At 35.7% G+C, this 24269-nt stretch overlaps 1 pseudogene; it reads left to right on the top strand.

Moving 5' to 3' along the window:
- Positions 1-10027: 10027 nt before the first annotated feature.
- On the top strand, positions 10028-10455 carry LOC138171286 (small ribosomal subunit protein uS19-like; annotated as a pseudogene).
- The last annotated feature ends 13814 nt before the right edge of the window (positions 10456-24269 follow it).

Below are 24269 nucleotides of genomic sequence, written 5' to 3' on the forward strand. Positions count from 1 at the left end.
AGATAGATAGATAGATAGATAGATAGATAGATAGATAGATAGATAGATAGATAGATAGATAGATGGTCTGGCCTTGGAAAAAGAATGATTAACTCTTCCTCAGAGGTTGGAGTGAAGGAAAAGATAGTGGAGGATAATGTCACAGGTATGTAAGAAGAAAAGAAATTTAAGAATAACCACTAATTTGCACTGGGAAGGAGTATGTCATTATTGGGAGTTCTATATACCAGTGAAATCACAGGTCCAGACCAAAACCAGAGTAAAATTAAACACATTAAAACAATTGCACTACTGATTTCTCTACAGTTATCTCTCTTGTAGCACAATGCTGTTGTGACCCTTATTTGCTTTTATTATGACCAGAAGTATGACTTCATTAGTAGAGGAACTTTAATTATGGAAAATATTTATACTGATGAAGATTAGCAACTCATCTCTCTGTTTAGTATCTCATAGTAGAAGTTCTTAATTTTAGGTTTACAGATACCTGAGAGTTATGTCAGGAGATTTCAAGGGGTCTGTGAATCTGTATGGAAAAAAATTGATATCTTCTGTCCTGTACATTTATTGATTCCTATGTCAATCATAGCATATAGGTAGAGGGTTTTGGACTAAAAACAAAACAAAATTATTTAACCATTGTTTTTACCACAGTGAGCCCAAACTCAGATCACACATTTCCCTAAAATATGCCATAAAAATGTCTTATCATGCTAGATCCCAAAGGACCTATCTTAGAAGAATAAAAATCATAGTTGTGCTGCCCTTTCATCAAACAGAGTAGGTTATCAGTGTTTCTTCCCTAGAAGCAGGAGAAAAAGGAGAATAGAACATAAACATTAGCAAGCCTGAAAAATATCTCAGCATAGTTTTAAGTAAGTTAAAATATTAAATCCTGACTTCAATGTCATATTAAAAGCATGAAATCAATGATACTGACTCCCACCATCATTGAGCCCACATCATTATCATTGGTGACATTTAAATAACACTTTATTATTTTCAAAGTATTTTGAAAACTCATTTGGTTTTCACAACAATTTTATGAAGCAGGTGTCATCATTTCCATTTTATAACAGTGAGGCTTATATAAACCATATTACTTATTAAGTTTACATAACTAGTCACTGAAGTACAATTCAAACCTAATTTTTCTTAACTAAAAGTATTCTATCCACCATGTTATGATTGTAGTAAGTCTCCTTTCCAAAGAAAATCTATACCTCAAATAACCTTGCCCATATCTACCACCTATGGAGTAGTCAAGTGTGTCTAAGTGAAGTAGCAAGGAATCTTGAGAGACAGATGAGTCACTATGTGCCAGGTGAGTCATAAATTTGCCATCCCCTACACTCAGACTTTGATGGATGTAGCCCAAGACTCTGTATTCCTTTAGAACTCAATCAGACCTCAAGATCTGAAGATTGAGAGTAGACTAAAAATGCTGTTATATCATTGCATTATATGTCAAATATTATTGTCATTGTATATCCAATGTACCATAAATTCTTTCAGTGACTAGCAATTGACAGGGACTTTAAAGTTACTAGCCACATTTGTCAAAAATCACAAATAAAAAATCAAAATATTGGACTTAACAGATACATTAACTTCTTTGAAAAAAAGCTTTCTTTTAAATATATCTAGTTACTCTCAAGACAATAAAAGACATATGTAATTATTATGTGATAAAAAAAGAATTACCATAAAATATGAATTACATTCAACCTGCTAGCTATTGACTGTGTCAACAATTATTTGATTCTGACAGGGAGGGTGGTATAAAAAGAATGGTGCCTAGTACACTGTGTGAATTGTCTGAAGCAACGTAATTCTCAATTTAGTTTCCCTTGTTGCCCTCTGGGTGAAGCTGAGAGTCTCATGTTCTCCTTTTCAGAGAACATGATGCTCATCTCTCATTCTATTTACCTGAAAGTATTTGGAATGAAGGGAAACAGAGATGCTGCGACATACAAGCAAAGAAAGTGGTATCTTTGAAAGATTAAATGTGTCATACAATATTCCCAAATGTCTACAGTGGTAAAATGCTCTCAGTCTGGATATCATGGATGCCAAGAGGCAAACATAGATAGATAGTGTCAGTTCAATATACTTGTATTGCTTTGAAGTACCTAAAGCCATGGCTATATAGTTCCCCTCAGACACCAAGACTGCCTCCAGCCAATCTGTCACCCATTATTTGAGCCTACTGTTCCAATGGAGCCATCATGATTTCCTAAATTTACCATGTTGTCTCATGCTTGTGAATATCAGAAATGGAATTCAAAAAAACAATGTGGATTTTTGCTAATATTTCTGATGATTGGCATTGAGATATCAGAGATATCTATTAAAAAACTATAAAGAATTTTTTTTTCATTTTGAAATTATACATTATATACCGGTAGTAAGAGTAAGGGACAAAGAATGGATAGCCCATATACTCCACTCATATCTTTTTTTTTGGTCTTTTTGGAGTGGGGAAGGCAGGGCAATTGGTGTTAAGTGACTTGTGCAAGGTTACACAGTAAGGGTTAAGTGTCTGAGGCCATATTTGAACTCAGGTCCTCCTGACTCCAGGGCCAGTGCTCTATTCACTGTGCCACCTAGCTGCCCTCTTACATATGTCCTTCTTAAGAAGAATTTAAAGCAAATCTCCAATCCAACTTTTGCTTAGTCCCAAGCAAGCTTTGGGGGGTACTAAATTATGGAACAATATCGAAAAGAGTAAGAGAGGATAGTCAGATCCAGTTCTGATATCTTTCTGTATTGGAGGACGCAATTCCCACACTGATGAGATCACAGATTCATTTGAGTTAATTTATTAGTTATCTGCAATATTCAGAAATATCATTTGCCTTCTGGAATCCTTGCATATTTCAATAAATATTCAATTATCATCTGGTTATTAACATGCTATGTTAAAATAGTTTACACATACTATAGCACTTAAGATTCAAAAGAAAAAAAATGAGATTTGACAAAATTATAATAAATCAAATTAAAACAAATAAATTGTTTTAAATCTTCTTATTGTTGGGTCATATGTAATAATGAAGATTTCAGAAAAGTGGAGGTGGAGGAATTTTGTTGTGCTGCAGAGTTCAGAAATTTAAGGCAAAAGAACAATTTATTAGAATACTAGCAAATGAAGACAATGCTGAAAAAAACTTAACATCACAAAAACTAGCTACCCCCAAACAGAATTGCAATGGACAATTCTAGTACCAAATTAAATATTTAAGTCAAAATTCATCCTTCCTTTCTATTGTGAAATAATAAAGTACAAAAATAAAAAGTAAAATATACTTTCAATAAAAACCTCTTTTTAAACCTTTTTATTTAAAAATAGTATTTATTTTTCCCAATTACACATACAATTTTTTCAACATTATTTTTTAAATTTAGTTCAAAATTCTCTCTGTTCCTCCCCAACCCCCTAATTGAAAAGGCAAGCACTTTAATATAACTTATATATACGTAGACACACAAAACATATTTCCATATTAGGAAAGGAAAAGGAAAGTTTAAAAAAAAGTATGCTTTGATCTGAATTTCAGACTCCATCAGTTCTTTTTCCAGAATCTGATAGCATTTTTCCTCTTAAATCCTTCAGAGATTTCTTGGATCATTGTATTGCTGAGAATAATTGTCATTCACAGTTGATCATCTTACGATATTGCTATTACTGTGTACAATTTTCTCCTGGTTCTACTCATTTCACTTTGCATCAATTCATGTAAATTTTTCCACATTTTTCTGAAAGCAATTTGCTTATCATTTCTAAAAGCATAAAAGTATTCCATTACATGCTTATACTAAAACTTGTTAAGCCAATCCCCAATTAATGAACATCCCCTCAATTTCCAATTCTTTGCCACCAGAAAAGAGCTGCTATAAATGTTTTTGTATATATGGGTCCTTTTCCTTTTTTAAAATTTCTTTTGGGATACAGCCCTAGCAGTGATATTGTTAGCTCAAAGGGTATGCATGATTTTATAGATTTTTTTGGCATAGTTCCCAACTGCTCTACATAACAGTTGAGTCAGTTCACAACTCCACCAATAGTGCATTAGTGTCTCAATTTTCCCACATCTCCTCCATCATTTGTTATTTTCCTTTTCTCTCCTATTGGCCAATCTAATAGGTGTGAAATAGTACCTCAGAATTGTTATAACTTGCATTTTTCCAAGAAATAGTAATTTCATTCATGGTTTCATATGGTTATAGATAGCTTTGATTATTCATCTGGAAAATATTCATATCTTTTATTATTTGTCAATTTGGGAATGGCTTATAATTTTAATGAATTTGATTTTGTTATCCATATGTTTGAGAGATAAGCCCTTTATCAAAGAAATGTGCTTTTAATTGTTTTTCCCACAGTCATAATTGATAACTGTATTTCCTTCAATCCTATTTATTCCATTCTCCCTCTCCTTTCATCTTATCCCTCCTCAAATGTGGGGATAAGGGTTCATGCTCCACTGTGGCATGAAAGCTTTGGTGTGCTAATGCTACTCTTCCCCTTTTGACTGCAACCCAGAATGGCACCCCAGATAAGAGTATGGGCAAAGCAACAGAGTCCTTCCCCCAGCTTCAGCAGAGACCCCTGTAATCTCCTTCTCACCAGTTATTTGATCTCAAGACCATCTGTGAGATGAGAGCTCCAGGAGCAGCCACTGCTGCTGCTGCTGATGCAGTCACTCCCAAGGCCTGGTCCTGGTTTGCTGGTGCTAGGACTTTGCTGACACAACCTGCACTGGAACTCCTCTCTCATCCCAGTGTGCCCAACCTTTCCTTCTGACCTTCTAAATTGCCTTGGGTTGGAAAATTGTTTCACTCTGTCCTTTTGTGGGTTCCACTGCTTCAGAATTTGTTTTAGGGAATTAAAGGTGTTCAGAAGGGTTTAGGGGAGAGCTCAGGTGAGTCCTTGACTTTTCTCCGACATCTTGACTCTGACTCTCCCTTTTATTTTTAACTTTTAGTAGGGACATTGTGGTGGGATGATAAAAACTATAACTGCTTCAATGTTTTCAATAGTGTTTGATCTCTAATTTTATACTCCTATCAATAATATATATATATATAGAGAGATATAGATATAGATAAATAGATATGTTTGCCTTTTGGATTTTTGTGACTGCTAGAGCTGTATTTCCTATTAGAAGGTAAGCGAATTAATTTTACATGTGTGTATCATATATTTAACATATATTACATGAATTGTACACCATTATATTAGTAACATGACTTTCTTCCTCTGTTAAAAAACTTTTAGAATTTTGTTTCTCCTCCTTTATTGCTGTGGTGCCAATGCAATATTCACAGAGCCAACAGTTACTGCAAATATATTGACATAGTTCTCAATCACAAAATATAACAGAGTCTGCATATAGATGACAGAAGCAAAACAGTTATTCAGACACCAGAAAACCAAATCCAAATACCAGGAAACTGAATCCATCATAGCAACATAGAAGTTAGTATACTACAACATAGCAGAAAGCCAGACCATCTTTTAGCCTTCCCACAAACCAACACTCACAAGCCTATCTGTCTCCCTGGGTACATCCTCTGTCTCCCACCACCCAGTATTTCTGACTCCCAGCTTCCTGAGGGCTCTTCTCCACCCTTCAGGAAACTCCTGCCACCTTAGAACCCATGTGATTACATTCCACCAATTGTGGGTAGGAGGTAGGAGGCAGGGAAGGTCTTCAAATATTTTTTAGGCTTATTAAAGGGCAGGGAAGATCTTCAAATTCCCATTCCCATTACAATTTTATGTTAGCTAGCCTTACTATTTGTATCAACATTGCAGTATTCACAATGCCTATGGTAACTATTAATATGCTCATATGCCTAGTAATCACAAAATATACCAGGCTCTCCACGTGGGGAATAAAGCTAGAACATTTATTCAAATACCAGAAAACTGAGTCCCAAAATCAGAAAGTCAGAGCCATCAGAGTAGTTAGGAAGTTGGCACACATAGGTAATGTAGTAAACACCCACGTTCTCAAGTCTTCAAAACAGAACAGGCTACCTCAGGCAAAGGTCTTCCTCTCCCCACTCACAGCAACTGCCCAGCATCCAGGAAGCATGCTCCCCATAGCTCTGTTCACCCATATTTCCCATCCCTGGCAGTCCTTAGCAGAAATTCTGGCTGGCTCAAAAAAAGGAAGGAATTCATACTGCCATGCTGCTGCTGCCACTGCCACTGCTGCCACCACTGCTGCCAGGCTTCCAGTCACAGCACTCACTCCAGCTTAGCTTGTGCTTCCTCTTGCCCCACCCCTTCCTGCTACTTCAGCAAATTCAAGGGTCATGGAAGATCTTTAAATCCCAAAACCATAACAATATTTTAGAATTCCAAGGGGAAAGTCATACATAGATATCTCTGTAAGGCTTTTGATTCTTTAGTGGAGAGACTAACCAAAGGTCATTTTCCTGCCACTTGACTGATATTTTAAGAGTCAGAACAACCTAGGAAGACTTGGGACCATACCATTTGGTAAATACAATTTGCAATAACTATTTTATGTTTTGGGTTTTCTTTTTGTTTTTGACTCCTAACACCACCATCTCTCTTCCTAATAACAATGTCACAAAAAAAAGGACCTATTTGGGTTCAAATCATCTTATAATTCATTACCTCTTAATAAGAACCACAATATTCTCCTTGTCAGTTATCTTTCTAGAATTAGGGGAAATTATAATCCCCTTCAATTATTTCACTCAAAGATCTGATTACTTCTTGTAAGTTAAGATAGTAGTTTAAGAATTGCTTCCAAGGGGTGGCCAGGTAGCACAGCAAGTAAGAGCAACAGCTCCAGTGTCAGGATGACCTGGGATCTAATCCAGTCTCAGGCACTTAGCACCCACCCAGAAACACCTGGCCGTGTAACCTTGAGCAAGTTACTTAACCCTGATTGCTTAAAAAAAAAAATTGCTTCCCAACATTCTTTATTCTGGAGGTCTCCAAAAAGAGGAAGCATATCTAACATATGCCAGATGCCAATTTTCCTACACAAAAAAGGAATTATAAGCACTGAATCACCAAGTACTCTTGACAGCAATTTGATAGAAGATGAAGGAATTAAAATGGGTAGAAAAAATTGATCAAGGCTCCTCCTCATTTATCATTGTTTGAAATTAGATAATATTTATTCTTACTGTTTCAGAGAGTAGCCCTAATTTAGAAATGCACTTTTTTCTCGAATGTTCTGGTGCTGAGATTAAAAAAAAAGTTATTGTGTTGTAATAAAAGGAGAGTCTTTTAGTTTTCTATTTCCACACACCTTGAGTTTATGTTAAAAAGAAGCTCTGTGATTCTAAGAATACCATAGATTGTGGTATAATGGATGTTGGAATCTTTCCTTGAATCAGGAAAATCTGGTTTCAGTTCTTGCCTCTGGCCTTACTACTTGTGTGTTTAGGTAAATAATTAAACTCTGAATGATACACATTAACATAATTAAGACAGGTCCTTCCTTTGCTATTTTGATCAGACACCATTGTCTTTAGGAATTTATAGTGGTTTTTGTTGCACTGGAGAATGAATTCAAGACAATAATTCCTTGATTACATAACCTCTTTTGGGACTTCAGTTTTCTTCCTCATTTATATATTAAAAACAAAAACAAAACAAAAATTTAAATGTTATCTTTCCAGAAGCCTAATCTAGTCACCAGGACTCTCTATTTTCCAGACTGTACTAATGTAAGAGAAATCATGGGGGTGAATATTCATTTACACTTTGCTTATTTTCTTTAAGTTCTACCTTGATTCCTGTTATGGCTGCTGTTTTTGGTTAATAGGATCATAAAATTTAGACCCTGAAGTGACAATAAAGTTCACCTGGTCCAAGTCTTTCTGACTTTTTAGGTCATGTAGTCCTTTGGTAGTCTACTGAAACCTATGGAACCCTTCTTAGAATAATATTTTAAATGAATAAAGTGAAATACATAGGATCACAAAAGAACCAAAGATTAGTAAAAATAAAGATATAATGTTTTTACAAAGAAGTCCATGAACCCTATTAAATCTATCCAGAGATCCCTTGTAAATATCTAGACTTCTGTAGCAGCAAGCACCCCACCATCCCCAGGGTGGTTGCCAACACAGGATCTTAGATCTGCTTTTCTAAAGGAAAGCAACTCAAAATGGGTTAACAAGCTTATTTTAATCAATCAAACGTATCATTTATCTTCTTCGCGGGAAAGTCAGAACCCCAAACTTCAGAGTATACACACAGAATTTACAAGAAAACAGAAAAGCATATCAAGTAGACAGGCCTCCAAATGGTCTAACCGTTACATGCATACCAAATCACAGTTACCAGAGAGGGAGCATCAACATCTGGGTTTTTCAAAGCTGGAGGGCTCTCAACAATGGCTGCCCAGAGTATCGTCTGGTGAAATCACACAGCACTTCTCAAAGTGAGCCCCAAAGCAAAGCTTCCCATCAGGGCTTATATAACCTTCTCCTGGCTCATGGAATGTAACAACTTCTTGACCCACTGCCCAATCACAAAGTATCTCCTGAAAAACAAGCCTTCCACCACAGGCTCCAGGTGCACTTAAGCCTAGGGGCAGGGAAGATCTTAAAAATTTACATTCTTATAACAACTTCATGTTAAGAAACTCTGCTATAATCCAACATTTTGATTTTATGAAACAAGAAACTTAGTCTCAGAGTGATTAAATGTCCAGATTTACCAAATTCAGTTGCCCAAAGCTGTATAATCAATGAGTGCCAGGGCCAGAATTCAAATACAGACATAACACACACACACACACACACATACACACACACACACACACACACACACTGTATAAACACTGTGTATATTATATTATACATGTAATCAAACTCTTAAGGACAAGGGAGCTCACTTTACAATTATTTTTATATAGTGCTTAGCTGTGTTTAAAAAGTGCTAAATAAGTGCTTTGTTCATGAGTAGATCACATTTTATTCATTTTTTTCTATTTTCTAAAAAAACAAGTTGTCTTATTCTTGTTTGAAAATACTAAAAGACTTACATCACCTTCTATGCTATAATACTTCAGTGAATTGAAAACCAGGAAGGATGTAAAACACAGTTGAATAGTGCTTCCTCATCACAAAGAGATCAGAAAAGAATTTTGCAGCCATTAAGGGTCTTGGTCTGCCCAGTGGGTTGTTAGAATTCATAGACCAAAACTAATTTGTCATACAATTGTAAAGAGATTGAAGGTCACTGTAAAGTAGAATGGTAAAGGGAGATAGATACCTCCTTGTAAAGAATTTAAAAGAAGTATGCATAAAATTTGAAAAGCAGACATGGGAAGAATATTGGGTCTTTGGTATATTATAGACGACTAGCTCTCTGATGAGCTGAAATATTGAAAGTAAGATGCATATAAATCCAAAATATTTTCAAGTGATACAATGGCTTAGATAGCTGTGGGTTTCGTGGTGTTTTATTTTAAAGTAGTAATAGAGATTACATCGAGAGGAGTACACTTCCTGTCCTCATTTAAAGATGGGGCAAACTAACAACAACAACAAAAAAAAAACAAATACATACCTTATACATACATATATATGTGTGTATATATATATATATTTCTACTATGTATGTATGTATGTATGTATTTGCTATTTCCTTAGGTGGGAGGATAAGCCAAATGTAAAGTAGAAATTTTAGGATGATCAAAATGGTATGTTATATTGGAAAAAAAATTTTTCCAATTTGTTTTTTATATCTTATGTGATTATCTTATATGATCCTCACAACAACTCTTTAGGAAAATAAAGGGAATATTCTGAGTCATTTTTTTTTTCTGCAAGAGGAATTGGAAAGGTCAAACAACTTGCCCAAGGTCACCCAGCAAACAAATAAGGTAACTGGCATTAGAATTAAAACAACTGACCCCTAGCTCAATACTACTTCTATCACAATACATTGTTTCTTAGGGTTGTTGAAATGAGGAATTTATATCAAATATAAAAAATCAATCAAATATACCTTCCAGAAGTTCACCTACCACAAAGTGGACCTGAGTCAGTTGCTGGACATGTCCTATGAACAGCTCATGCAGCTGTACAGCGCTCAACAGCGAAGGCAACTCAAGAGGGGTCTGAGGCACAAACAGTATTCGCTCCTGAAGCACCTGAGGAAGGCCAAGAAGGAGGCTCCCCCCATGGAAAAGCCTGAGGTAGTGAAGACACATCTTTGAGACTTGATTATCCTTCCTGAGATGATGGGAAGTATGGTGGGCATCTATAACAGCAAGACCTTCAATCAGGTAGAAATTAAGCCCGAGATGATTGGACACTACCTGGGTGAATTCTCTATCACCTACAAGCCTGTGAAACATGGCCGACCTGGTATTGGAGCCATCCACTCTTCTCGTTTCATCCCTCTCAAGTAACCCAGATCCCAACAATAAAAACAAGAAGATTCTTAAAAATAGATCAATCAAATTTGCCAAACATTTATTTCTACCTGAATGAATGAAATTAAACTTATAAAGCATCCATAAGAACTTGGCTTTCACTCCCTATATATCTCTAAGAGCTTTCTTTATTTGTCTATTCATTTCCATTTACTTTTCATTTTTTTATATTTATATCCTAGTTTCTTTATACTCAATTTTTCTGGTGGGTGTGAGTGGATGTATGATTCCTGCCTTAGAACCACAAGCTCCAGGCTACACTAACCACATTCAGTTCTCACAAATCACTCTTTGCATGTTAGCTAATAAATGTTTAAAGACTGACTGGCTCATCTATGTGCCCTTTAATCCTCTTTCCTCTCCACAGTTTTGCTTGAGAAAACTAGAATTTGGTTCAACAGTCTCTTTCATGAACATTAGATTATAACTCAAGTTTAGATCTCAACAAATATGGATAAATTAGACATTTATGCCTGTCCAAGCACTGAAGTTAACAATGCATATAGCATATAGGACAGTTTTTTTTTCAGACCATGGAACATGCAAAATATATTTAAAAAAAAAGATTTATAGGCACCTATAGGTAGTCAATGTAACACTCCTTCCTTCTCTGAGCTTTCTTCCAGATACCTAAACAATCCTTCAGATTTATAGACCCACCCTTTGGCTGAGACATTCTCAGAAAAGGTGTGTACTTAGCATTGTTAAAGAGTCATCTCCCTTACTATTAGTACTGAACAGTACAAAGGCATAACAATGGAAGTCCAGATTTGTGTGGTGTTGTTTTTTTCATAGTGTGAATCTTTCTTCAGTTTAGTCCATCTTTAGGCTCTTTTTCTTTCCATTAGGTATGGTTAGGCAACTCAGGTAGAATTCATTCTCTCATTTCTGGATGTTGAGATTTCAAGGAAGACAAGATTGGAGTCTAATCTTTGGTGTCTGCATACTCAGGTCACTTTTTCTTTTATTTGTCAAATCTTTATTGGGTAAGTGAGGAAGGTTGGCAGAGTCCAGTTTAGTCCTTCTTGGCAGCAGCCTTCCTCGTGGCAGCTAGGACATTGCAGAGTTCTTCTCTCTTCCTCTTGGCTCAGATGTCATTTCCTACTTTTTTTGATGAATTTAAGGGCTTGATTATTCTTGAAGACATTTAAGAATTCCATGGCCAGCCTCTCATAAGGGGAAAATCCACACACCTCCCTGATCATATCTCTCACAAAGTTTGTGTGTTTGGTCAAGTGCCCACAGCAGAGGTAGTGTTGCAGCTTCCAAACGTTTTTGCTAACTTTGTGACCCATATTGAGGCCCATGGGGTACTGGATAGCCATGGTTGCAGCATTGTAGAGGGAGAGAGTAATCACAGAGAGCTCTTTGTAGGCCTCCCGGATACCCACCTGCTTTCATAGACCCCTCAGTTCACTTTCATACTACATCTTTGTTGATCTCTGATAAATCCCATCAGATCTGTCTTCCTTATTTTATAGATGCAAGCCAAGGATGTAGCTCAAATCTAGAGTTCACCAACCATCACTTAATCAACTAGAAAAATGTTAGGTGAACCAACATCCACACATTATTGAGAAGATTACATGAATCATTAATATGAGATTCTCAATACCTCTAACAGGGAACATTATGGATAATGCCAATATGAATATTTTACTAGATACCTCTTTATTCTTCTTTTTTGATGATACCACAATGCCTGAAAAATATATGAAAAAGGAAACAACCTTTGATTGTTAGAAATACACAAAAATATTTTATTTATTAAAGGTATTTTACAAAATAGTGCAACAATAAGAAAAATATAGCTCTGGCTCAGAGGAAATTGACCTAATTATTATTTATTACCGTTAAAACAAAGGATACAGTGAGAACTTTGGCCAATCTGATATAGCCAGTGTTACAGAAAAACAATTATTTTAAAAGGAGTAGGGAAATAATTATTTTATATTCTTTATGTTGAAATACAAATTAATTAACAAGTTTATCAGAACATTAGTTTTAAATGGAAAATGAACTGTGGCATAATATAAAGATTCAAATCACTTTGTGCATTATATAGAATGATATTGTGCTTTTATGCAAAAAAAAGACAGAAAAAGAACCCTTTTTCTTGAGAATCAAAGAAATGTGGGTAGGAAAAGAGGATAGTTTCAAAGATACCAATGATAGCCAACCAGGATAGGGAATCAAAGGTATGATTCTGTAATTCATTTATATATAACCATTTCATGACTGAGATGATGAAACTAAAAGAGAGAGAGAGAAGTATAAAGATTGAAAAACCATTTAAACATTTGAAATTCTGAGATAAAATTTTAAAAGTAATATTGATTACATGTCTTATTTGGAGAATTGTTAACTTATAATGGAAAAGTGAAGTATTAATCATCAGAAGGTTTTCATTTAAATGACCAAAAGAAACAGTAGAATCTGAGAGAGAAGTCTAACACAGGAAGCTGCAAAGAATTTGAAGACACACTAGGGCCTAAAAACTGCTGTCAAAACTGTGTTCATGCCTATATCCAATTACCTGGTAAGTCAAACAAATTCCACCTCCATAATCTACATGCAATTAGTTCTTTCTCTATACTCAAACAGCCCTTACCCCATTTCAGGTCCTAATTCCTTTTCACTTTGACTATTTTAATTCTCTTTTCCCAAAATCTATCCTCTCTTTGATCTATTCTCCACATAGCTGACATATTGATATTCCTTAAAATAGGAAGCTACTTTAGGTTTAACCATATTATTCCATTGCTTAAAAATATCCAGGTGTTTCCTTTTGACTCTGAGATAAAATGCAAATCCCTGTGTTTGACATTTAAAGCATTCCACAATCTAGCTCTTATTTTGTTTTCCGGGTCAATTATCCATATCTAGTTCATGGCTTTCAAGACATCATTAGGCAGATGCCACAGGAGCCGGTGACCTTTGACATCTCCTCTCCTTTATTTGCCCTCCTAATTTTCCCTGAGTTCATTTTCTATATTTTTATGTCTCTCCAAAAGGAAGAAATAGACTCCCAGTGCTCCGGTTCTGAAGTGTTACTGATTCCTTAGGGATAATAATAGTTTTTAATCCCTTCCCATCAGGGCAAGATAAAGTAGTAATGGTAGTAAGTTAAGTAGTAAAGTAGTAGGTAATAATTGGTAGTAATTAAGGTAAATAAAAGGTAGTAATTAAGTAGCAAGCAAGTAGAAGTAAAAGGTAATGAGGAGGTGGCTAGGTGGTGCAGTGAGTAGAGTGCTGGCCTGGAGTCAGGAGGATCTGAGTTTGGATGCGGCCTCAGACACTTCACACACACACACACACACACACACACACACACACACACACACAACTAGCTATGTGACCTTGGGCAAGTTACTTAGCCCCAATTGTCCTCCAAAAAGCAAAAAATAAAAACAAAAAAAAAGTTAATGAGAAAGCAAACTTCAATCAACTATGGAATAAGCAACTTTAATTCCATACTCCAAAAAGTGATGAAGTATTATAATATGATTATAATCAGTTAAGAGGCATCACTGGGACATTAGCAAACAGCTTCTTTGGAAGACTGTCTTATCAGTTATTTGATATTTCTTCTCCACTCAATACAGCCTGACCAACATCAAAGGGGCCCCTTTGTATACGTGATTTTTCAACTGGGTGCTAGTGGCTAGAGTGCCAGACCTGTAGTTAAGAAAAATATAGTTTTAGACAATAGCTATATGATCTTGGGCAAGTCACTTAACCCTGTTTGCCTCAGTTTCTTTATCTGTAAAATAAGCTGGAGAAGGAAATGGCAAACCATACTTTTATCTTTGCCAAGAAAGCCCAAATGGAATCACTAAGAATCAGATATGACTGAAAAAGAACTGAACAAGAACTGAACAGTTTTCTTCTTGGCCCATATATTAATATATCTGCGGCTTTAACTGCAACTGCTTTGATATGCTTGGATATTCAGAAAGGGGGAAAGATGCCAGCTGCCCTTCAAGAGCTCACAGATCCTTATACCAATGAAAAGATGACAGAAAGAAGAGATAGCCCCATCCCCAAAACAGGTTTACCTAAGAGGTCATAATCTCATACATTGTGGTGAGGTGGAGGAAAAGCATTACCTTACTTACCATCTTATAATCAGAGTGTAATCCTTACACCTTAAGGCAATAGACAAAATAGACCTGAAGAACAGTGACTGTTTCTTCAGCATATACCTTGAACACTGACTAATCTGCTAATAAAGGGAATCATTTCAGCCAAGCAGAAAAATTTGAACCATCTCAAAGGTGGTGGAGGAAGGCTTCCTTAATCAAGACTCCCCAAGAAGCTGCTGCAAATGTAACACTGGCCATGAATATATGCACACATTATATCCCTGCCTTACTCTATGTTCCAGCCAAACTGTCTAATTGCTCACAAGGTTTTCGTGACAATAAAATGAGAAAATATTTGTAAAGTGTTTAGTACAATGCTCGACAAGTAGTAGATGCTTAATAAATGCTTATTCCCTTCCCTTCCTCCCTGCTTGCTATATCCACTAAGTGACATCCAATCTCCAATCTGTTTTTGTACAATCTTTACCCCATTATGAGAAAGTTTCTCATCTAAGACTTTTGGGAAACTTATCTAACTCAGTTCAAATGCCAGTTCCTAGAAAGTCTTTCCTGATTCTACATTTTTTAGAGCTTCTCTAAAATTATTTTAGGTTTATTTATGTTGTTTTCTCCCAGCAGAATATAAAGTCTTCTAGGAAAAGGACTTTCCCCAGTAGTTTACATTTCTAACAAATTGGACTAAACAGCAATGATTTTATTTTTTTGACTTTATGTTTTCTAGCAAAATATCTAATACCAATATTGTAACTAAGATCAACTATGAAAGATTTAGCTACTCTGATCCAAAGGGTCCATGATCAAAATGCTATCTACTGAACTGCTGAAGTCTGAGTGTGGACTGAAGAATACTTTTTTAAAACTTTTGTAATTTTTCTTGTTTTTGTGTAGCTGTGCATTTCCTTTTGTAACATGGCTGTTGTGGAGATGTTTTGCATGACCTCAAATGTATAATTATATATAATTTGCCCTTTCAAAGGAATGAGGGACAGAGAAAATTTGGAATTAATTTTTAAAAGAATATTAAAATTAATTTTAAAAATATGAAAAGTAATATGCTCTCTCACTTGATAACATTAAATGATAATAACAATGACAAGGATGAGATGATATAATTAGATGGCATGAACATTAAAGGAGGAGAGGTTACATGAAGGTGGTATCTGAAGGAATGGCTAGAAGTGAGGAACAAAGAATATTTGACTTAAACTCCTAGCCCTGCCTTTTGATTATCAGAGATGGTATAATGTATCAATGAATTAATTCAATATGTGTCTGTTACTGTTGTGTAAATAACTGTGCTTTGTTATTGTTGTTTAGTAGTTTCAGTTGTGTCCAACTTTTCATGACACTATTTGGGGTTTTCTTGGCAAAGATACTGGGCTGGTTTTCTATTTTCTTTTCTAGCTCATTTTACTGAATGTGAAGCAAAGGGGTTAAGTGACTTGACCAGGATTCACATAGCTAGTTAGATTCTGAGGCTTGGTTTAAACTAAGGAATATAAGTCTTCTTGACCCCAGGTGCAATATCCTATCCACTGCACCACTAGCTGCTTTCCAAGAACTGTGCTAACAGAAATAAATGAAGGATACAAAGAGAATTTAGATTAAATCCATGCTTTTGAGTTTGTAACCAATTAAATAATAGACATATCCACATACCTATAAAGTAAAATGAAGTATATACCATAAGATAGGTGCAAATAGTGTATATTATGGGAAATCTTGATTGCTTCTAGATCATGGGAAAGCTAGATTGCTTCTAGCTGTGGGGATCCTGAAAGACTCCATGAACATGGCAGCATTTGAATTAATCATTTTTTTTTGCTTTTTGGAGGGCAGTTAGGGTTAAGCAACTTGTCAAAGGTCACACAGCTAGTTTTTGTATTAAGTGCCTGAGGCCAGATTTGAACTCAGATCCTCCTGACTCCAGGGCCAATGCTCTATTCACTGTACCACCTAGCCGTCCCTTGAATTAATCTTTGAAGATGTGATAGTATATGGACAAGTAGACCAAATGGTTCAATTCAGTTCAACTCAAGTGAATAAAACATCTATAAAATAGTAAACATTATGCTAGATGCTGAAAACATGAAAGCAAAGAACCAAATTGTCCAGTTTCATAGGAGTGTATACTTCATTAAGAGTGGTAGTGGGAGATAAAGTCCTAAAAGAAAGTGTGGGTGCAAAGTATGAAGAACCTTCAAAAATAGACTGATATGTCTGATCCTCATTCAGCAGGCAATGGAGAATATTGAAGGACTGAATATTCTGTATATATGAGACTGACAGTAACAGGATGCTTTAGAAAATTATCCTGGCAGCAATATAGAAAATGCATTGGCAGGGGAAAAGACTATGTGCAGGAAATAACTGTAAGGAAGCTATTAGACTAATTCAGATGAGAGGTAATGAGAACTAGAAGTGAGAATATTTAAAACATGGAAAAGTAGGGTCCAAAATGGCAATTTGGAGATGAGAAGAATAATCTCTTTGAGCTGAAGTTTTATTCTTCCCAGGAAGAAAACTTTTTGAATGGAAGACCTGCATCTTCTTTTTTTTTCTAAGCAATAGGGGTTAAGTAACTTGCTCAAGGTTACACGGCCAGTTATTTCTGGGTGTGGTGCTGAGTATCTGAGCCTGGATTTGATCCAGGTCATCCCAACACTGGAGCTGGTGCTCTTACTCGCTGAGCCACCTGGCCACCCCTAGACCTGCATCTTCTACCAGGGAGGGTTCAGGAATGATCTAGTTATAGAAATTATTGGCAGAAGGAAAGAGACCTCCATTATTAAGAGGCAAAGTCTAGCACGAGGATCTGATAAAGTCACATCCTTAGTTAAGGAAATCAAACCCTTAAGAAGGAAAGTTGAATGGTAAAAAAAAATTTAAAAAAATAAATAAAATGGCTGCATTGCAAAATCCAGAAAGCTCTAATCCAGAAAGGAGATTAATCATTCCAACTTCAACTCAGAGCACGGCATATATCACACTAAGAGAAACAAATTGAATTGAAAGGAAAAAGATCTGATCTAGTGTATCCTGTATCTAAGAGATATACGTTTTTGCTATACATTGACCCTTGTTCTTTCTAGTTTGCAGAACTTTCTTGTAGAGACTTACACGTATAACTCAGATAATGGTTTTGTCTTCATAGGGAGAAATTATAGAGTAACTTATTTTAAAGTTCTATTTCATACATGTAGAAAAAGTCTGACTGGTTAGCTCTACATTCTAATAGCACAAACCTGCACAGTAACCATTGACTCTACCCAGATATAGACCACTGGACACAGTTCCCTAGCTAGCACAGCAACTTGAATACTTAATGATGAGCATCTCCTAGAACTTTAGAGAGTGGAAAACCTTTCCAGGGTGTGGGTCAGTGTACGCTCTAAACCCAACTCAATTGTGTTCATTCAGGACATTATGCAGCATTGAACATCTCATTCCCCAACTATTCTTATTTGTCCCCTTGTCATTGTATCCTTTTTTGTCCTATTTGTCTCCAGTCATCTCTACTTTCTTCAAAGGGCTAAATTTCTTTTTAAAAAATTGTTCCCAGATAATCAACGAACATTAACATCATTGGAGGGAGCAATAATTGCAAAGAGAAGTTCCATCCCAAGTATCATTAATTCAAACTGTCCATAAGCTACAAACTCTAAGCCAGGCAAACCAGGTTAAGTGAGGAAGAGAGAGAAAGTGGTATGTATCAAGTAGATCAAATCACCTTAGTATAACCTCTTCTCAGTACATGGAGGAAATGGCCTGGTACCTTGATTTCAAGAGCCCTGGGAAAAGCAAGGTCCCCCATACCACAGGCCCTTCTTTCAACTTGACCTTTCCAGGCCTCTCAAAAGGGAGCCTCTCTTGTGGAAAAAGATAACTACCATCCGACTCCCCCTCATCTACTAATCAACTCCTATCAAGGGGCTAATAATCAGAAAAACCTTAGTAACTGTGAGGGAAGTCAATTTATCCTGATAAACCTTAAATAAATCTAGGCAAAAAATAAGGAAAGAAGTTAAGAACCTGAAAAGAATTTTATAAACTTTAGATATAATAGACTTGTGACAATTATTGAATCAAAATAAAAACAACGTACATACCTCCACTGTGCATGGTACTGTCACAAAAATATGTTTTACTTTTGTTAATTTTTTTTAATATTTAGGAATTTCTGCTTTGGTATTCAATTGAGGTTGTAAATTTGTTAATATATAGTATTTTAGATTCATTCTCAATTCAATGATCAGAAACAATATTAAATTGATAAAACTAGGAACTATTTTTTTCTAATAATAGATAAATGATTAGCTAATTGGATTAAAAAGAAGAAAGAAAACAAAATGTATGGTATCAAAAGTGAAAAGGAAAATTCACAACAAATGAAGAATAAATAATGAATATGTATTTCTTCTGCACACACAGAAAGATGCTAACCATAGAGGTGAGAAAGTGCTGCTAATGAATTTAATAATGCTGGGTATCCCCAAACCTAGAGAGTTTCTATAGCATTCCAATCACTGGTTCCCATGAGAGAGAGGTACAGCACAGGGACCTCTTTCAAATCATGGAACTCTTTCTCCCAAAGTGATTTCATCTCTTCTCTTTTGGACATGAATTGTGTCCTTCCACCCATCCTGACTACCGATAAGCAAAAGCCTGCAATATACCCTCCCACATTTTTTTTAACTTCAGATGTTCTAGATGTCACTGGTATCATTCCAGGACTTATTGACTCAGAAGTTCTGGAAATTATAGGCCTCCTCCACACTTTCCCATAAAGTCTTCCTATTTCAGAGTTTAGATCCTTATGGGGTCTCCCAATGTCATAAAACATTTTCATTGCCTTAATCTTTCTCAAATAACATCCTGAGCAGGACTGTAGCTTTTGTATTTCTTTGTTTTTTTCTGGTTTTTTTTTTTTTGCTTTTTGGAGGGTAACTGGGATTAAGTGACTTGCCCAAGGTCACACAGCTAGCTTTTGTGTTAAGTGTCTGAGGTCAGATTTGAACTCAGGTCTTCCTGACTTCAGGGCTGGTGCTCTATTCACTGCACCACCTACCTGCCCCAGCTTTTGTATTTCTTAAAGAATCAAGTTCCTTGTGTGATAATAGGGCCGAATCAGGTACAAGTGTAGGACTGCCACAGAAGGCCCAATGATAGGCCTTCCAACAACCCACCACAGACAGGCACCCATTCAGTAAACTCCAATGATTTCTTGTTGCACAAAAAAGCAAGAAAATAAAGTTTTAAAAAGTGTGTGTCAACACATATTAAGAGTTTGTCAGTATTTTCTCTCTGGGTGCATAATATTTTTCAGAAGTAGTCCTTTGGAATTGATGGGTCATTGTCACCATCAGAGTAGTTCGATCTTTCAAAGTTGAACATCATACAATATTGCTTTTACGGTGCACATTGTTCTCCTGGTTCTGCTCACTTCATTTTACATCAGTTCATATAACCCTTCACAGCATTCTTCTTAAACCATCTCCTTAATTTTTTTTTTGCTTTTTGGAGGGAGGAAGGAAGGGCAAAGGGGGTTAAATGACTTGCCCAAGGTCAGTAAATGTTACATGTCTGAGTCTGGATTTCCCTTCATCATTTCTTATAGCACAATAGAATTCTATTTCAATCATACACCATAACTTGTTTAGCCATTGATGGGCATTCTCTAGATTTCTATTTCTTTTCCACCATAAAAAGAGCTACTATAAATATCTTGTGTGTATATATATATGTCCTATTAATTTTACTTTACTCTCTTCGGGATACAGATCGAGTAATGGTATTTCTGGGCCAAAGGGTGTGCATAGTTTCATATCCCTTTAGGTATAATTCCAAATTATTCTCTGTAGTGGTTGGACTCAGTTCACAATTTCACCAACTGTGCATTAGTATCCTTTAAGAATATTTTCAAACTGGATTTTAATGTAAAATAATATAATCTATCAAATGAAAATGTTAAAATATATTTTGACAAGTAATGAGCTAGAGGATAAATCCAAGTTGAAAAGGGTGTGTGGTTAACTACCTCACTGCTTTTCAACAAAAATTGTAGCCCAGACTTGTGTGCAAGATACTGCCCTTTATTTCAATTAATCAAAATATTAAGAAATTTTCTATGTGGTTAAAAATTGTTAGATACCACAAAGAAGAGAGTAATAGAATTTAGATTCCCTGATAGTATCAGATCTCTAAACTTTTTAGAAGTTTCTAACTTTTTAAAATGTCTCTATATAATTTACTATTTTACTATAAATATGCTTACTTAGAACATAGAGTTAAAATTCCATGTCATATCCTGTTTGAGTTCTATCAATAAAGTATGTCACAATTATGCATTATACAGGTAATAGAAGACTTTTGTGATATTTGCCGACTTCATGCTTTAATAGTTAAGCCCATAGAAACAAATACTGGAAAAAAGTAAAGAAACCTTAGATGGAATCAATATTTGATATATGTGTTTCTTTTATTTGATAATATTTGTATAGTGATAAAGATAAATTTTAATACACAGGTAAGAAAATTATTTACACATCCAATTCTAAAGACAAACCATAAATAGTACACACCCTTAGATCTGAAGCAATAATTCATATAAAGAAATTCAATCCATTAAAATAATGAAATAGTTTTGATCTGTATTTCAAGGAGACATACTAACTTTGTAGAATAATAAATTTGACATTGTGGGCCTTTATCACTTCTTCTAACTGGTCTTTTTGTTTTATATGTCTGTTTTACAACCCATTCTCCAAATATTTGCCCTAGGATTTAAATTTAGATAGAACTAGTTAAATCATGTGGTTGATCGCTCTAATTGGACAGAGAATTTTTTTCTATTGTATTGGGGCAACAATAAATTCTCCTTTTCAAAAACCATGTTTTGCTCCCTATTGCTTGTAAGACAAAAATAAATACTTTAACTTGATATCTGAAGCTCTTCACAAGGTATCTTTTACCTTTTTTTCCCAGCCCTAATTCATAGTAGACTCCTTTAAATATTCTGTATTCTAGACAAATTGGATTACTGGATAATTTTTAAAGATTATGTTACATCTTTTTCCCCTGCAAATTCTAATATTCCATGTCTGGAATAAATTCTTCATCCCTGCTACCAAACTCTTTTCTTCCTTCAAGTCATTTTGACTGCCATTATCCTCTCTTAATCCCTTGTGCTGAAAATCTTCTTGCTGTCCTGAAATGTTTCCTAATATGCTTCATCTACATCTCTCCTCTGTTCCCTTGCATCATATCTAATGTTATTCAAGTACCCCTTTAAATATATTTCACCTAATAGTAATCACCAATATCAGTCAGTGTCTTACCAATAACCTCCAGTATTTAGTGATCTAGTATGATTTGTCCAATTCACATCAATTAGCTTTCACAAATGAATTTTCTGAAAAGCTATAGCAAGAAGAGAAACACAAACTTTCCCCTATACTAATACCACTTTCATCCCTGGAGAGAAAGAGTTCAACCCAAATGCAGTCGCTTCAAAGTATTAACTTGACCAAATTAACTTCTGAATACAGCTTTGCCTATAGATGCACAACTGCTGCTTCCTTTTGGATACCTTTGGCCCACTTCTTTCTGAGCCAAATAATCTCAGCTAACTGCAAAATACAGCATTGACCACTGAATGCTCATTTTCTCAAAGTTGTGAAGTTCACAAAATGACAGCCTAGCTGAAAACCCTTTCACCCAAGAGCATGAAAGGGCAAACACAGAGAGACAAAGAACAGAGGCTTATTATCATGGGACACATGTTGGCCTGGTTCAGAGATCACTCCCTACCTAGAGGCTTGCAAAATTTCTTTCTCAGTCAAATAAGTCATTTAGGGAAGGGAGAATATAACCCCACAGGGGAATCTGTCTACCTTTCAGTTGTTGGTGTGTGTTTAGATGTGTGTGTGTTTCCAGTAGTCAAAGCACCCCTTCTTCACCACACGGAAGGCTGACCAGAAACAATGAGAATACCTGCAAATGAACACTGTTTCTGGGATCAGGACCCTCCATTCCATGCCAACATGTCTTTCTAAAATCAGATTCTCTAAACTCATCTGCATATTTCGTTACATTCATATACCACAACTTGTTCAGCCATTCTACAATTGATGGGCATCCTCTAAATTTCCAATTCTTGGTCACCACAATAAAAGCTGTTAGGAATATTTTTGTACATGTGGGTTCTTTTTAATGAGATCATTTTTTTAAGAGATTGTCATTTAAGAGATGATTTTTATGATCTCTTTGGAATATAGACCTAGTAGGAGTATTGCTGGATCAAAGTGTATGCACAGTTTGGTAGCTCGTTGGACAGAGTTCCAAATTGCTCTCCAGAGTGGTTATATAAATTAACAACTCCATTAACAATGCAATAACATTCTAATTTTTCCACATCTTCTCCAGCATTTATCATTTTCCTGTTTTGACATGTTAGCCAAACTGATAGGTGTGATGTGGTACCTCAGAGTTGTTTTAATTGCAATTTATAGTCTTAAAGATTGCCCTGGGTGCTAATAGGATAAATGTTTAAAGTAAATTTTAAACTTGCTTAAAATCACACCAGTGAAAGGTCTTAGAAGCAGAACCTGAACCCAGGGTATCCTGACTGTAAAGTCAGCTCTCTACTGTACCATGTTACTTCTCAACATAAGCATAGGGTGGAGAAGCTCACTTAACTACTGTTCCTATGACAATGAAATTTTCAAAGATTACCTAAAACTTAGGTATGAGTGAATATAACAAAACAATTTTGTGAAATGTTTATGCAGTCTCAGCTTATGTAAATAGAAACTGCATCTAAGTCAGACTGTATCTGAAGTATTATATTCGATTCTAGATGTTAGGATTACAAGAGAGGCAATTGGCAAAGTTGAGATCTACCAGAAAAGGGCACTCACAAAGGTGTAGGTCTGGAAAGGATGTCACATGGGGGAACATATCAAAAATCTGAGGGTAGTTAACCTAGAAAAGAGAGAAATTGGGTGTAACATCATAACTGACTTCAAATAGTCATTCCAAATTCTGGCGATTGTCTGATGCTTAGGGTTTCCATATCATCTCTGCAAGACAATGAAAGCCTGGCCACCATCTATAACATTAGTCACTCCATTGTTCATGCCTCCTAACACACTGGACCAGGAGAAGGAGCAGGCATACTTCTAAACTTCACTGCCACTTTCCTGGTCATCCTTCCTTACTATCCCTTTGAAATTCACTCCATGTAACTATTTCATCCAGTTCATATCCTTGTTACTGTAATCTACTTGTTCCAAGATCATTCCCTCTGCTTTTCCAGAGTTCTTTATCTTTATCTGGCTCAAAATGTAATTTTCAGAAATGATTTCTTTTAATCCACTTAAAGATTTCCAAGTCATTGAACACATCTAGGTGGTATAGCAGCTAGAGGGAGGATCCTGGACTCAGGCCACCCTGAATCCAGGCCTCAGTGACTTAATAGAAGTGTGATGCTGGGCAAGTCAATTAAACTTCTTCCTAGTTCAGTTTACTGAACATTAAAATGGTGATAATAATAGGACATACCTCCCAGGTTTATTGATGACTAAATGAGATAATTTTTAAAAGTCCTTTGCAGAGTGTTTGTAATACAGAAAGTGTTTAATAAAAGCTTGGTTCCTTCTCCTTCCCTTAAAACATACATTAATGTGCCCTTGAATACCCCAGTCACCCGGGTCATCTT

Source organism: Petaurus breviceps, unplaced genomic scaffold (assembly GCF_028583685.1).
Source record: "Petaurus breviceps papuanus isolate PSGF00001 unplaced genomic scaffold, PetGlider_PUasm1.0 42, whole genome shotgun sequence".
Lineage (NCBI taxonomy): Eukaryota > Metazoa > Chordata > Mammalia > Diprotodontia > Petauridae > Petaurus > Petaurus breviceps.